Here is a 15,927-nt window from a genome sequence, read left to right on the forward strand (position 1 = left end):
GAAAGGGCCTTCTTGTTAACGTTTCTCTATCCTAAGGTTATCTATGACAAGGCACTTAAAGACAGTGGCTCTAGTGTGTGGTTACATAGATTTAAATATTATTGATATAAACTTGTTAATTATCATTCCTAAATGTAATGAAGTTAGAGAAGGGCCATAAATTAATCACAGAAATCTGAATGTAATTTATTCTATCATTTCATTGGCATTTGCCCAGTCCATGCTTAGGTAAATATGTTTGAAATTTACTAGTTTAAAAAAAGATGTAAATAAAGGCCAAATAATGTGTGGGGACATGCAGTCTCATTTTCTGTCAGTATTCTACTTATAAATGAGTACCACTCATTTTTTGAATCTCCCTTTAAAAAAAAAATACATTTAGTCCAAGATATTTTTTCAGCCATTATCTCATTCCTGAGCAGCAATTCAAATGCACTTATATCTAAAAGGTTGTCTTTAATTGTTTAATAGAGAGGTCTTTGTGTGTTTATAGCATTTCTAAAAGGCTGAAGTTTATTTTTTGGAGTAGGAATTGAGGAGTAAGGGATGATGTATTGACAGACTAATGCATTCAAAGGTTCCATAGATTTTCTTGCCCACACTCTTTCCTTTTTTGTCTGTCCTATTATGGATTTAGCTTTCCTCATGGTGTTTTTTTTTTTTTTTCCATCGCTGAAAGTGGAGGAAAAAAAATTATTTATTTTACAAGGAAAGATCTCACTTGATAAACATATCCATGTTTATAAGCTCCTCAAGACTTGAAACTTATTTTGTTTTCTATTTCTATTGCCTAGGAAAGTACTTGGCATATAGTAAGCATTTATTTTTTTATTATTGTTTATTCATTTCTGAAGATCAGTAGCATCATGATATAATGTCCTGACTTGTATGTGAATTGGATTTAACTAAGGCAGAGTTGTATAATTAGTTTCCCTCTCCTAGGGTCATTGAAATCCAGTGTAAAGAGAAAAGTCAGTGGATGACCTTGGTGTCTTCAATGTCTGACCAGACTAATTGTTCAATAGAACCTGCTTCAACTGCCTTCATGATCCTTAGAACAAATTATTCTCATCTACCTATTTTACTGGAAGAAGACTCTGAGTGCTAGAGATAAATGTCCTCTTAATTTATTGACAGAGTTGGTGGCCCTTTACCTGGTTGAGCCTCTCTGGAGATGATTTGACTTGAGTGTGGCCACTGCACATTTTTTCAACTTCTTGGAGCCACAGGTGAGAGTTGGGTGAAAGATGGACACTAAAAGTGGATAAGGAGCACTGAAAAGGGCTCAGCAAGCATCTTCACTAGTATTCTCTGCTGCTAGTATTCTCTGAACACCCCATACACAATTTAATGAGTGCTTTTCAAATGAATGAAAGCCTGCACCCAATTTGTCTAAACTAGAGAGGAGAATAGACAAGGAAAGTAATAGTATTGCTAAAAATAGCCACAAAAGAAAATAGTTTCATTCTTTCATTTTCTTTAATGTGGACCAAAATGAAAAGGTACCCATCTTACCTTTTTGAGGAAAGTATATGCCTTGATATTCCTCTCCCTCTGATGTTTTCTGTTGAGACTTCCTTCCTTAAATCCAGATTACTTCTATTGTGGTCATTTAACATAAGGTCATTTCTTCATTTATCCTTTTAGTATTCTGAATGCTGAGTCCTGAAGATTCCTGAATGACATCATTAGCTTCCTCATAGTCTTCTTTTCTATAGATAAAATAATTTCAAATCCTTTAGATTCCTCCTCTTCCCCTTAGTTTCCATTCTCTTATATGATAATGTTGAGTTATGAAGTGCATTTGGCCATAATAATAGGTCTTCAGTATCTCAAATCATTGAATGTAATGGGGGAATTAAGTGGTTTTTTTTTTTTTTTTTTTTTTTTGGTATCTTCTGGAACTTTTTGTGCTTTGTGTTTGTAATAGCTACTTTAAATTATTGATTCACATTATGTTCTTTGTTCTGATTCAATAACATGCTATCCAATATCCTAAAAAAGCAGTATTTACCTTGCTTTACATAAACAATTATTTCTGCTCCTTTATCATTAGGCTAATCTTTGTTTGTTTGTTTTAAAAACCTCTCAATTCTTTCCTCACTACAACTATTAGGTAAGAAAATCCCCACTCTGGTGCAAATGAGCATCCACTCTACAAATGATTATCTTAGAGAGATTACTGGGCAACTGGAAAGTTAAGCTACTCTCTCTCTCTCCTTTTCTTTCATTTTTCCCATCTCCCTTTTATTTTCCCCCATTCCTTTACCTTTCTTCCTCCTCTGCTGGATGAGCAGTTAAGTGATATAACCGATAAAGAAGATTGATATTTCTGAATTCAAATCTGGCCTCAAATATTTCTGAGCTGTGTGATCCTGGGCAAATCAATTAACCCAGTTTGCTTTCATTTTCTCATCTGTAAAATAAGCTGCAGAAGAAAATCACAAACCATTCCATTATATTTGCCAAGAAAAGCCTGAATTGAGTCATGAAAAATTGTATGTAACTGAAACGACTGAATGACAACAGCCTTTAATAAAGTTTAAATTTATCTTTTGGCTTTGCTATGCTTTTATTTTTTATTCAGTTAATTTTTTTGACAAGATAAGCAGAATATTTGAATCTGTGATTCCAATTGTGTGGGAGAATTTCAGTGTTGAGAATCCCATTTTTGGAACATATTTTCAACTCCTGTGTTATAAATATAAGAGTCTTGGAAGTATGTCTTGAATAATGAAGATTATGTACCTGTTATATAGAAACAAAACAAAACAAAACAAAACAACAACAACAACAATAACTTGAACTTAGGTCTTCCTGACTCCAGAGCTTACCCTCAACCAATTCTGGTTTTTTTCTCATATTACCTTGGTTATTAAGAGTCCTTGTTAAAGCTCATTTGGTACAGCAAATTTCTGAGAACAAAACAAAATAAGCAAATAAATAAAATCCCAAATACATTCATTTGCATTGGCATGGTGGCTTTCACTGTGCCCAGTATCTTTTGGATTGTGTCATTGGCCTAAATTAAACTAAACAAAAATTTCAAAAGCTTAGTTGTCTTAAGGATCTTTATGCCCTCTGGTACCCAGTGGAAACTTCACTTACCATGTTATAACTCCTTTGTAGGAAGCATTACCTCAGAAACTTTCATAATTAAAATGTAGGAAAACAAACTTAGATTTCTATTGCTCTCTTTCAAATATAGTTTGGTACTACTTGGTCAGAGAACACTAGGGTGCTTATATATGTAATATTCATTTCCTGAACTCATTTGCACCTCACTTGGATACTTTTAATTTTCCATTTTCTCTTAATGGATAAGTCAAAGGTGTTGTATCAGACACTAACAAGCAGAAGGCACAGAAGACATTGGAAATGTGTTGCCAAGCTGTTTGTGGTGACAAGTCCCTGCTTCCATTTGCAGAACTTGAATTTCTTTATGAAAATGACAATGAATATAATAGTAATTATCAACACTCTGATCAATTAATGCTTATTATTAATGGCCAAACAATGCAGGCCACTATAAGAGACTTTTAAGAATATTGAACAACTATAAGTTTTTAACTTATCAGTTAAAAAAACAGAATGGTTTAATATCTTGGTGTCCAAACTGGGAAGACCTGGTTTCTACTCCCACCAGTGATACATACTGATTGTATCATTTGTCTTATATCTTAACACTTCAGTGCTTTGGGTAACTCTCTAGGATTACTACTTTCAGGGAAGTTGCTGCTCAGCTGCATTGAAAGAGAGAATTTCCTTACCTGGACATTCCCTATATCAATGAAATCTGAAGCAAAGGCTCTACCTGTGTCCCTTGTGAAGATTCAAAAGAAGGCAGCATAGTATCCTAGGTAGAAGGTCAGACTTCAAATGTTGCCTTTGCAAGATACTAACCTATGAGGCCATGAACAATCAGAGAAAGTCAGACTTTAGGTTAGATAACCTGACACTACTTGAGCCTAAAACTCATTTTTCTCATCTCTAAAATAAAAATGCTAGATTTCATGACCTCAATGATTCAATTTATCTTTAAATCTATGGTAACATCTCAAACACTGAGTTAAGAGTCTTAAACTGGGATCAGTGAATTTTAATAGATACACAAATAGAAAGTTGTATTTAATATAATTAATTTCATTTGTTATCCTGTATATCTTCTTAAATATAGAAGTATTTACATATATACATATATACACATACAAGCATCCATAGATATATGTATACATATATGCATATGTAAAATTCTGAAGGGTCAGTAGACTTTACTAGATTGTTAATTATATACACAACCACCAAATGAGGGTTAAAAACCAGTTCTCTGAGGCTGTGTATTTCGAACAAGTTGCCAGTCTGCATTAATTGAAGCATTTTTCACATGGAGAGTTCCAGGCATTAATGAAGTAATAAGTCTAGATCACAAAAAAAAGAAAGAAATCCAAAAGGTGATGTGGAGATCATAGAGAGGAATCATACTGGGCTTCTTTATTTTTGACTTAGGATTGTTTATTATTATTATTTAAGTATGATTGAAAGTCACTTAGGTGATCCATTGCAAATTTTTCTGGCAGAGATTTATATTTGAAATAATTATTTGCATGTCTTGATCTCACCCTTTTCCAGCTTCCTGGGAATTTAAGCTTCCAGAGGAAAGGGATCATCCTTCTTGATTTTGCATTTATATTTAAAGAACTTAATAGTGCCTGTTTCATAGTAAGTCCTTTCTAATTGCTCATTGCCTTGCTTATGTAACACTGATTAGGCTCCCATGTTCATTATTCAGTCCTCATTCACCTTGATCTCTCTGGTCTAAAGCACCCACTGATTCCTCTCTCTCTCTTTTTTTTTTTCCTTCTCTTTAGCTTTTTGGGACACCAGCCTCTCCTGACCAAATGACCTATTGACTCCTCCTTTGTCTCCTTTCCTGTATCCTTTTCCAGGTCACTTATCTACTCCAGGTCAGGGTTCTGTCCTGAGATTCCTTCACTTCTTCCTCTAATCTATCTACTTCACTTGTCATCTTACCTGGTCCTGAATATTTATTTATTATCTTTATACTAATGATTCTCAAATTTACCTTTTCTTCCCAATCTCTCTGCTGACCTCAGAACTTACATCTCCAATTTACCTTATAGATATTTTAAACCAGAGGTCTGGTAGGCATCTTAAACTCAAAATATGCAAGTTAAAACTAATTAATTATCTTTTCTTCTATATCCTTGTCCTTCCTCTTATTTCTCCTTTTTCTTGAAAAGAAACATCATCCTATCTGTTCCTCAGGTTCCTAATCTAGGAGTCATTCTGTATTATGAACTATCTCTCACTCTTCATTTCCAATTTCTTTCCAAGGCCTGTAGATTTCACCATTGTATTATCTCTCAAATATGTCCTCTTCTCTCCTTTGAAGGTGTTGCCACTCTAGGACAGACCTTAATCACCCCAACCTTGTAGTGTTTCATTATTTTAAGCCTTTAAGGTCTGCCTACTTCACCTCATGCCTTCCTCCATTCAGCAGTGATTTTTCTAAAGTAAAGATCTGTTTAGGTGAATAAGTAACCCCAGTGGCTCCCTATTGCCTCTAGGATCAAATACAAAATGCTGAGTTTGGGCATTCAAATCCCAACCTCCTCCTACCTTCCCCAGTCTTCTTGTACCTTCTTCCTCACACATAGTCTTTGATCCAATGGCACTGCCTACCTGATTGTTCCACAAACAAGACACTGCATTTTTCTGCTCTGGTTATTTATATCATTATAGAATGTGAACCCTACTATTGAATGAAATTCACTTTCAATCTTTTTAGTAATCAATAAAATAAACATTTTGTGCAGGGCATATTATAACAAAAATAAATGAAAAATAGTTCATACCTTCAAGGGGCTATATACAGGATAAATAGTAAATGATGAACAGGATAACAGAACTGAAATTGAGAGGGATTGGGGGAAGTTTCCTATAGAATGTGGGGTTTTAGTTGGGATTTAAAAGAACCCCTCTCAATTTCACTTAAATTGGATTTAAGTTAGAGAGAGCTGGGTAGGGTTACCTGCCTCACTTTTCTCTCCAGAGCTATCTGGGTCCAGCTGCCAGATGTAGATCAAGATGACTGGAAATGGCTCAGAATGCAATAAGAGACCTTGTCCTTTTTAAAACTAAGGTCTCAATTTGACTGAAGCCACACCCATAAATAAATCTGGGAGGGGAAAACCTTAAGGGTTTCTGGCCAAAGCAGAATGATTGGTATTTCCATTCAATCTGAGTCGATCAGGACCCAAATAAAGACCAAGTGGGGTTTGGCCCAGGACCTACTATTTAATCCTTCTATTTCACTAAAGCTTCAATTCTTTTACATGCTTTAGAATCTTTTTAAAGTGACTTTTGGGATAGGACCTGAGGGACTTAGAGAAGCTTAGGGGAGGATAGAGTCAAAGGGTTAAGGAAGGGTTCTAAGATAAATGAAAATTTTGCCTATGGCTGGCTTTAGATGCAGTCACACTTATAGGAGGAGGTCTCTGCCACTCATAATTACTAGCTCCTTCCTTTTGTTGGGTCAAAATTCTAGGAGATACATATGCTATGACAACAAACCCAGGCAATTGTTTCATGTTGGACCAAGCTGGCTTGCCCAGATTATATTATAATCGTATGTCTTTGAAGGAAAGTTGACATCTTCCCAACAACTGATCTCTTTTGCCATGATACCCTAAAGATAATGTCATCCTCTCTTGTATCTCAGGATTTTCTCCAAGAGAAGTAAAACATGATGGTCCCATTATCAGATTGTCATATCTCTGCCTTCTATAAGGCAGGTCTCTGACTTGAGTAATGCTCAATGTCTACCAAGATGTCAGAGCAACTAGAGAACTTGAACTTTATAGTTTCCTGTCTCCTGCAATGGACTTCTCTCCAACTTCTCCTCTGCTTGAAGGTTATTATACTTGAATCTATTTATACTCACCTCATTCTAATGATCCTGATCCTACTGGTAATCAATATGGAAATCTCATTTTTCATTCCTTGCTCAATGCTTCATCAAACTGCTCTTCCTCCACACTACACCATCAATATTTTGCTCTAGATTATGCTGACCTTTCCACTGTGCCCTTTCCAAGTACTGCTCTATAATTAATAAACTTCCTTTTGACTTAAACTTCTTTCTTTCTTATTTTTACCTCTGCTTTTATTGGAACATAACTCCTGCCCAGTGACACCATACTTACTTCACTTCTCTTCCAATATTACAATGATTTGTGTGCTTCCCCCACTCAGTGGTCTTGGTAAGGTAGCTGTTATATTCCTTTCTCCTTATTGCTAAGAAGTCCCCTCTGACACCTTCATTTCTTTTCCTATGATAAATGTGAAAATATGTTTAAAATAATTTCACATATTTAACCTATATTGCACGGCTTGCTAATTAGGTGAAAGAGGAAGGGAGAAGGAAAATAGGAAACACAAGGTTTTGTAGGGGTGGATGTTGAAAACTATCTTTGCATGTGTTTTAAAAATAAAAAAAAAATATTATAAAAAAAGATAATGGTCATGCTAGTCAAATCTGTCCCAATAGAAGGAACAATAACATAACTTCTCTCCCCATATGTTAGAAAATTTTATCCCTCTTTACCTGGCACTGAAACCACTCTCCAGATCTTATTGGTTCAGGTGCTTATTTGAAATATCTGATGCCACTTCCTGCTGAACTGAATAAATAACCTGATTTTAATTTATGGGGGATAAGGCAAGTGAGCTTTGCTCAACTAAATCCATTCTGTATTTCCTGAATATCCTTTTCCTGCTCTGAAGTAATTTTCTGTTAACAGTTGAGTGACTTTAAACTTGTTTCATTTTGTTTAATCATCATCACCCTCATCATGCATAATAATAATGGTGATGATGATGATGATGATAACAAACATTTATTTTAGCATTTTGCTGTTATTCAATCATTTATTCATGTCCAACTTTTTGTGACTTCAAAGACCATAGCATGCCAAGTCTTTTTATACTCCACTATTTCCCAAAATATCCAAGTTCATGTTCATTGTTTCCATGACATCTCGCCCTCTGCAATCTCCTTTTTGTTTTCAATCTTTTTTAACATCAGGGACTTTTCCAATGAGTCCTATCTTCTCACTATGTGGTCAAAGTATTAAATTTCAGCTTCTGTTTTTTGGCCTTTCAGTAAATAACCAGATTTAATTTCTGTAAATATTGAGTGCTTTGACCTCCTTGCTGTCCAAGAGACTGTCAGAACTCTTCTCCAGCATCACAATTTGAAAGCATCAATTCTGGAGCACTTAGCATTCCTAAATAATCCATAACTCACGTCCATACATTGTTAATGGAAAAGCCAAAGCTTTGACAATACAGACCTTTGTCAGCAAAGTGATGTCTCTATTTTTTAGTATGCTGTCCAGATTTGCCATAGCTTTCCTTCCAAAGAAGAAGAATTTTTAAATTTTAATTTAATTTCCCTTAGTATCTAATATGTGCAAAGTCTGTACTATGTAATATGTCCAAGGACTGTACTAAGTGCTTTACAAATATTATCTTACTTGATTGTGGGGTTCTTGTTCTTCTTTAAAATAATAATGGTTCTCTCTTGGAGAACGTTTCTCAGGGAGGTGTTTTGGAGGCAGCCTTAGTTTTGGTTAAGAGTAATAATCACCCAAAATGCAGCCAGCTGGTAAAAATGCAAATGTTTATTTTCTCCTTCCAAATTAGCCCGGTTACTTGAGGCCTATCTCTCTGTTTGGTTCTAAGAGCTCTTGTAGCTTTGTCCTTTGCTTCTGCCTCTGTTTTCTTCAGCCTCCAATTCAGCTCCAAGTTGACTCTCTCTTCCCTCCGAGAGAGAGCTTCTGGCTCTCAATCTCCCTGAGTGCTCTGTGTCTGGCTCAGTGTGCTCCTCTCCAATCTAATTCAGCTGAACTCTCTCTAATCTGAAGTAACTCTCTAACCCGAAGCTAAGAGCTTCTTTATATATGATTTCCCAAAAGTTGACTCCTCCTTCTGGAGGCACATCTAAGGGAGGTGTGAATTCACAAAGTTACAAAGTTTACCTTGTGAATCTCCCATACCTATGAACTCCAATGAGTAAAGGTGTGGAACACAAGCATTGTATCAATTAGTTCTACTTAATACCTTGTTTCAAGTTCTGGCCCAAAACATCTCCTTGTAAGATCAGATCAGTGATACTGAACCATGCTAAATTAGATAATTATTGTCTCTATCAACTTTAATGACTTAACAGTTTGTAAAGATTCCAAGATGTCCCACTTTCTTTTGTTTTAGAATATAATGTGGTCATGACCTCCCTGACTTCTCAAGGAGGTGAGAACCCAGGACTTCAAAAACTTGGGGGGATCATTGGATTCCCTGTCATGTGAAGCAATGGACAATAGATTGGTTTTGGACTATCTCTTGGCTGCTGAAGGAAGCATATGTGTGACTGCTGTTTACATACCCTCCTTCTAGGACTTCTGGCAATCTTTTACAACACCATGTTGATTTATATTGTTTGTTATACCGTTACTTGTATGTAAAATTCATGTTTGTTACACCACATCAAGCCTGCACTGACTGTGGGGAGAGTCATCACTAATAGCCTCTGCGTTATTGCTGTGTGCTTGTGTAATACCTCCCATGCTGATGGGTTTGTGCATAATAAGACCCTTCAGCACAGAAACCCACTAGCAACCCCCACTTTCTTTTGGTGCTTTTCATCTCCCTGAGATGTCAGGGAGGGTGTGATTATCTCCTTTTTAGTGCTTTCACCTCCCTTCCTGAGAAGTCAGGGAAGGTGTGATCACCTCCCCTTGGGGGCTCTGACCTCCCTGAGGAGTCAGGGATGGCATGACCACCTGTGTTCTAAAACAAAAGAAAGCGGGAGATGTAATGGGCTGAGGCTTGAGTTGATGCACTGAGGTCCCAAACACGTGAGGCTAAATAGTAATTGGACCATACTCTATTAATATATATGCTTGGAGAAAGAATGGCCCCTGCCCACTCTTTGTGCAAGTCCTGATGTGTTGTATAGGAAATGACGATTTTGGTGGGTGGAGGCAAGGGGGTGAAAAGGGAAGCAAAAAGAGAGACTGCTGGCTGGTTTCTTGACACAACTGCTTGCATTGCTATCGGGCCCCCCCTTCATCTCCGATCCCCCTTCACCTCTGCTGGCTTCCTGTCGCAGCTGCCCATGTTGCTATCACAATCCCCCTTCACCTCAAAACGAATAAAGATTGAAGATTTTTCCATTAAACTGAATTCCTGACTCGGGCTGATTTTAAATATGCAGTCATCACACTTGATCCTCGTAACAGCCCTAGGAAGTAGGTTTTATTATTAGTCTCATTTTACTGGTGAGGGAATTAAGACAAGCAGAAGCTAAATGACTTGCTTAAGATCACACAGATAATAAGTGTTATAGATTCAATTTCCATTACTGTCTTCCTAACTTCAAGGCTAATGTTCAATTCACTGTACTATTTAGTTGCTAGACTCACTCAATCTATATCTTGATGGATGATATGCCCCCAAGAAACTCCCCTTCCTTTCTCATTGAGTTCAGTGTCTAGTTTACAATTTTTCTCTCTTTCTATCACTAGTCCTTATAACTGTACTACAGTATATATTGATACCACTCCAAATATCCTAATCTTGTAGTTCTTCAATGTACCTTATTCTCATAACCAGTTTTCCCCTAATCCCTTCCGTCTATCTCAACTAAACAGAAAAAAAACAATTGCATTCTTAACTTCATTCTAGCCCACATGACACATTTGAGAAGTCTGAAATTTCTGTATCAAATTGTTATCTTTTATTGAGCCTATCACTCCCTATGTCTTATAACTCTTAACCTGTTTCTTTTTTTTTTTTTTTTTTTGTCTTCATCATGACCTCCATTGTCTCAGCTATTCAGATATTTTCCCAAACTATCACTTCTACATTGATTTTGTTCCTTTCCAATTTCAGCTCCTTGGTTAACTGCCTTAATTCTACAGTGGTCTCCATTTTCCATTTCCTTTCTTTTCTCATCTCTTCATCTATCATGCCTTGCTTATCCCCAGCCTATAATTAAGTCTCACTATCCAACTACTTTATTTCAACTCACATGCTGCTAAACAGAGCTGAAAGAAATCAAGATTCTGGTCTGATTGAGCCCACTACAAATGTGTTATCTAATCTTAAGTGGGTTCTTATTGCATCTAGTTTCCATTCCAGACATTTTCTATTATTTCTTTGTAAATCCCTCCATATCTGGCCCACACCCCTCTCTCATCTGAGTATCTAGTTTTATGTTTCACTGAAAAAAAAAAGAGATAATTTGTAAGCATTATCTATTTTTTCTTCTTTTTGCCACCATTCAGATATCTTTCTCTACCATCTCCATTTTTTCTCCCTCCTATCTTAAATGAAGAGGTAGATCTCCTAGCTAAGACAAACTCCTCTACATGGATTCTTAATTCCATTTTCTCCTATCTTCCCTAACAGCTTGCTCCTTTATCAACCTCACTGTTTCATTAATTGTCACATTTCCCTATTAGTTGTTTCTTAGATAACTAAAAAGAAAAAAAAAATAACAACTCTATCTCCCTTATTTTTAAAAAGGCTCCACTTAATAAGACCATAACTGTTTATAGAATGTTTTAAATATGATAAAACTCAACTAAAAATGATCCCCATGTTGATTAAGAAAACCAAAAGTTGACATTAGGTATGTTGTGTTGTATTTTATTTCTTTTGTTGAATATTTCTGATATTCATTTTAAACTGGATCAACCTTCACTATGGAGATTTGCTGGTTGACTGAAGCCTAATAGTTTGATACGTTTGGGTTAGCTAACAATCTATATCTTTCATTTCTTTGTGATTAGAATTTTTGAGATAGCCATTTGTAATTAGTTCATTTCTCTTCTATTACTCTATTCTAAGCTCTATATATTTAATTTTAGATCTCATCATTCAATTTAAATACCAGGTAATTTTAGAAAGCATACTTTATTTCAGGTCTAATAACCTTTTTGCCAAATCTGATGCTCCTTGAATTTCCTTATCATTGCCAATGGCAATACCCTTATCCAGGCCTGCAGTCTTGCCTTCTTCCACTCAATCACTTTACCTATCCAGTCTATTGTCAAGTCACATTATTTCTACTTTCACAAAATCTCTAGAATATTCTTCTTCTTCTTCATTCAAATGAATCCAAATTTGCATCCTCATCACCTCATGCCTGAAATTCTACAATAGCCATCTAACTGATCTCTCCACCTCAAGCCTCTCCAAACTCTAATTTATCCCCCATTCAACCTTTTAGTGATTTTTTTTTCAAAACTTAGGTCTAACCCTATTGGAGGCTCTCCTTGAATATAATAGGATATAAAGTCACATGGTATTCCTGTTTTCCGTACAGTAATTCAACATACTTCCACACCCAACTTAATTCCTATTTATATTTACACTTTATTGTTAATAATTATACTTCCTCACTTCCAGAATGCTAACATAAGGGAGTAGACATATATATGAAGTAGAACCTTATTAACTCCAAGATCAAATAAAAGCATTCCATTTAAAACTGAAAATCTTTCACAATTTTGCCCATTCCAGATCAAATGAGACAAACTGTAAGACATTTAGCACATTATCTAGTGTGTATTACTTTAAGATAATTATTTCTTTCCTCCTCCCTCACCCCAACTTCTCCCTTTACATTCTTCTACTCTCTTGCCATCCAAAAACTCTTATCCAATGATCCCTTACAATTCCTAAAACATCACACTTTGTCTTCGTGCCTTTTTTTTTTCCTAACCTCCATACATGATACTCCATACCACCTAACCTCTTCTTCTCAGCCTCCCTGGCTTCCTTCAAAACTCAACTGAAACCCCACCTTATGAAGCAATCCGTTTCTGCCTCTTTCCCTAAATTGCTAATGTCTTCCCATTTTCAGATTAAATCTTGTATTTACCCAGTTATTTAAAATGTTCTCTCCATTAGAATTCATATTTCTTAAAGGGATGTATTACTATGTTTGTTGTTATGCCTTCCTTTGGAACTTCAATGTTTAGAACCAGATTTGACACAATAATGTAAGTATTCTATAAATGCTTATTAACTTATTCTACCAACTTTTAAAAAAATCACCGTTGATATCCAAGATAATTATCCAGTGGAAAGTTTAGCACCATTTCACCTTCTTTAACCTTTTAAGCCTCTGTAATCCATACTGAATACTAGTTAACAGAAAGAAAACATCTTTCATGATCTATTTAATATCCTATTGCCCAGACTAAACAATAAGAATCTGTTTCCTGATGAATTCTATTTTGTTTTCGTGAAAGCATTTTGTACAGTCAGGAGGAGTGAATTGCATGTCTACTACATTGCGAATTTGTGTAAACTACTCACACATTTAATCTTCCTTATACTTTTCTTTGTGCATAGCAAGCTTTTGACCCATTTATTTTTAAATATCAAATTATATATCAAAATTAGAGATTTTATCATAACATCAAAATTTGATAACAAAGCATCAAATATTCTTTAAAGATTTGAGTAATTTATAGTCAATGAATCCAACTACTGCAAAGCCTGTGTGTAAGTTTTCCAATTCCTGATAGAAAAACATATGCAAAAATACATTACTAAATAAGAAAGAGATAGTTGTAATACATGAAATATGAAACACATATATATACATGAGCATGCAAATACACCCATGTTCCCAAAAATATAACCCTTAAAGGATATTACTGAAAGAATTTATCTATATTTCCTTTTCAGACAAAAACTTTAGTGAAATGATTATTGTTTTTCCTTAGTTTTTGAAGAGGACATTATGGATATTGCCTTAAGTGAGACAGAATGTACAGAATCATCAACCTCAATCTCTCTTCCTTAATCATCAAAGTCTAGTAGCAGGACAAAAGTCAACATGACTGACAATGGCCCAGGATGCATTGAATGACCATGGCATCTTCAATGTTTTATTGTTTTCTAAGACCTCCACTCTGCCTGTTTCAGTCTCATTTTGCTGGGTAAAATCTTCATATGCTTGACATAGACATCACCCTAACTCACTGACAGATTTGGAGGTCTGTTGGTTACCCTCAACTTGTTTTAGCCTAGAAGCTGGAAAATGAATGGATGTCCATCAATTGGAGAATGGTTGAGTAAATTGTGGTATATGAATGTTATGGAATATTATTGTTCTGTAAGGAATGACCAGCAGGATGAATACAGAGAGGAATGGCAAGACTTACATGAACTGATGCTAAGTGAAATGAGCAGAACCAGGAGATCATTATATACCTCAACAACAATACTGTATGAAGATGTATTCTGATGGAAGTGGATCTCTTCGATAAAGAGAGCTAATTCAGTTTCAATTGATCAAAGATGGACAGAAGCAGCTATACCCAAAGAAAGAACACTGGGAAATGAATATAAACTGCTTGCATTTTTGTTTTTCTTCCCGGATTATTTATACCTTCTGAATCCAATTCTCCCTGTGCAACAAGAAAATTGTTCGGTTCTGCACACATATATTGTATCTAGGATATACTGCAACCTATTTAACATGTAAAGGACTGCTTGCCATCTGCGGGAGGGGGTGGAGGGAGGGAGGGGAAAAATCGGAACAGAAGTGAGTGCAAGGGATAATGCTGTAAAAAATTACGCTGGCATGGGTTCTGTCAATAAAAAGTTATTAAAAAAAAAAAACTTGTTTTAGCCTACCTATTGAGATAGTTGATCAGAATTTGGCTGCTGTATATGTTACAGCTTGTTACAACAAAAGGTGTAAGTTGAGTGAATCAGGTGAACACTAAAGATGGATGAGCAGCCCTGAAACCTTCAGGGCAAATCTTCTCACTGGGATGCTAGTCCTCCTGAATGCCCCATAGTTAAGCATATAAAGAGTTATAAAAAGTCATATAATAGTACTGGTTTCTCCACAGAAATCCAACTAATTTTTACATTCAATAGTCATTTTAATTTCAATAATGACGTTTCATCACTACAGAATCAATAGGGGGGATGACACAAATACATTTCAAATATACAGGAGCATCCATAGAATATTCAAAGGACAATGACTAGTTTAATGTAAGCTCCTTAGAAGTTCCCTTCATGAAGTAATATTGAAATGAATGGCTTTCATCTATACTATTACTGTTCTGAGTGGAAATGTTTTCAAATAGCCAAACTATCTAGGTTAAAGGATATCTCATTAGATGAGATGTGACAATTTCTGGCAAGGCCCTTTCCTTAAATAAATACAATAATCAGAGATTATAGGCTAGAAAATGTACAGTAGCAAATAAAACCTATAACACAAATAAAAAGTACTTGCCTCTCTTGTTGAATATATGATATTTCCATAAACTTCACAAAGTGACTTCACAAGTCACGTATCAACAACATTCATTGGGAAGAAATCACAACTTCAATGTTTAAGTTCAGTTAAGCTTGGTTTATATCCCTAGTATATAATCTAGTGCCTGCTACTTGGTAGGTAATTTGTAGATGCTTGCTAAATTATATTGTTCTGAGTCACCAGAAGAATCTTTAGTTTTGGGGGAGATTTAGAGAATATTTATAGAAAAACATTGTCAGGAGAGAGAGAGGATAAAATGAAGTGAAACATTTTCATTTGAGAATCTATCCTGACTCAGGTATTAGAATAACACACTTATTATATTCCTCCTTATCTTTGGCCATCTGCATTTGAAATTATAGACTCTTTGGATGGGAGAGAGTGTTTTGCTTTAGTATCCTCCTCCCCTTTCCTCTTCTCACATTCTTGTGGCTACCTCTCTCTAGTTAAGCTACATGGTCTTTCTTTGAATGGACAAACAAAAGGGTCTATTGCTTGCAACTTTACCTAGTCATCTTCTGTTAAGCTTTCTTGAAAGCTCCAACAAC

Source organism: Antechinus flavipes, chromosome 5 (assembly GCF_016432865.1).
Source record: "Antechinus flavipes isolate AdamAnt ecotype Samford, QLD, Australia chromosome 5, AdamAnt_v2, whole genome shotgun sequence".
In the NCBI taxonomy this organism is placed as follows: Eukaryota; Metazoa; Chordata; class Mammalia; order Dasyuromorphia; family Dasyuridae; genus Antechinus; species Antechinus flavipes.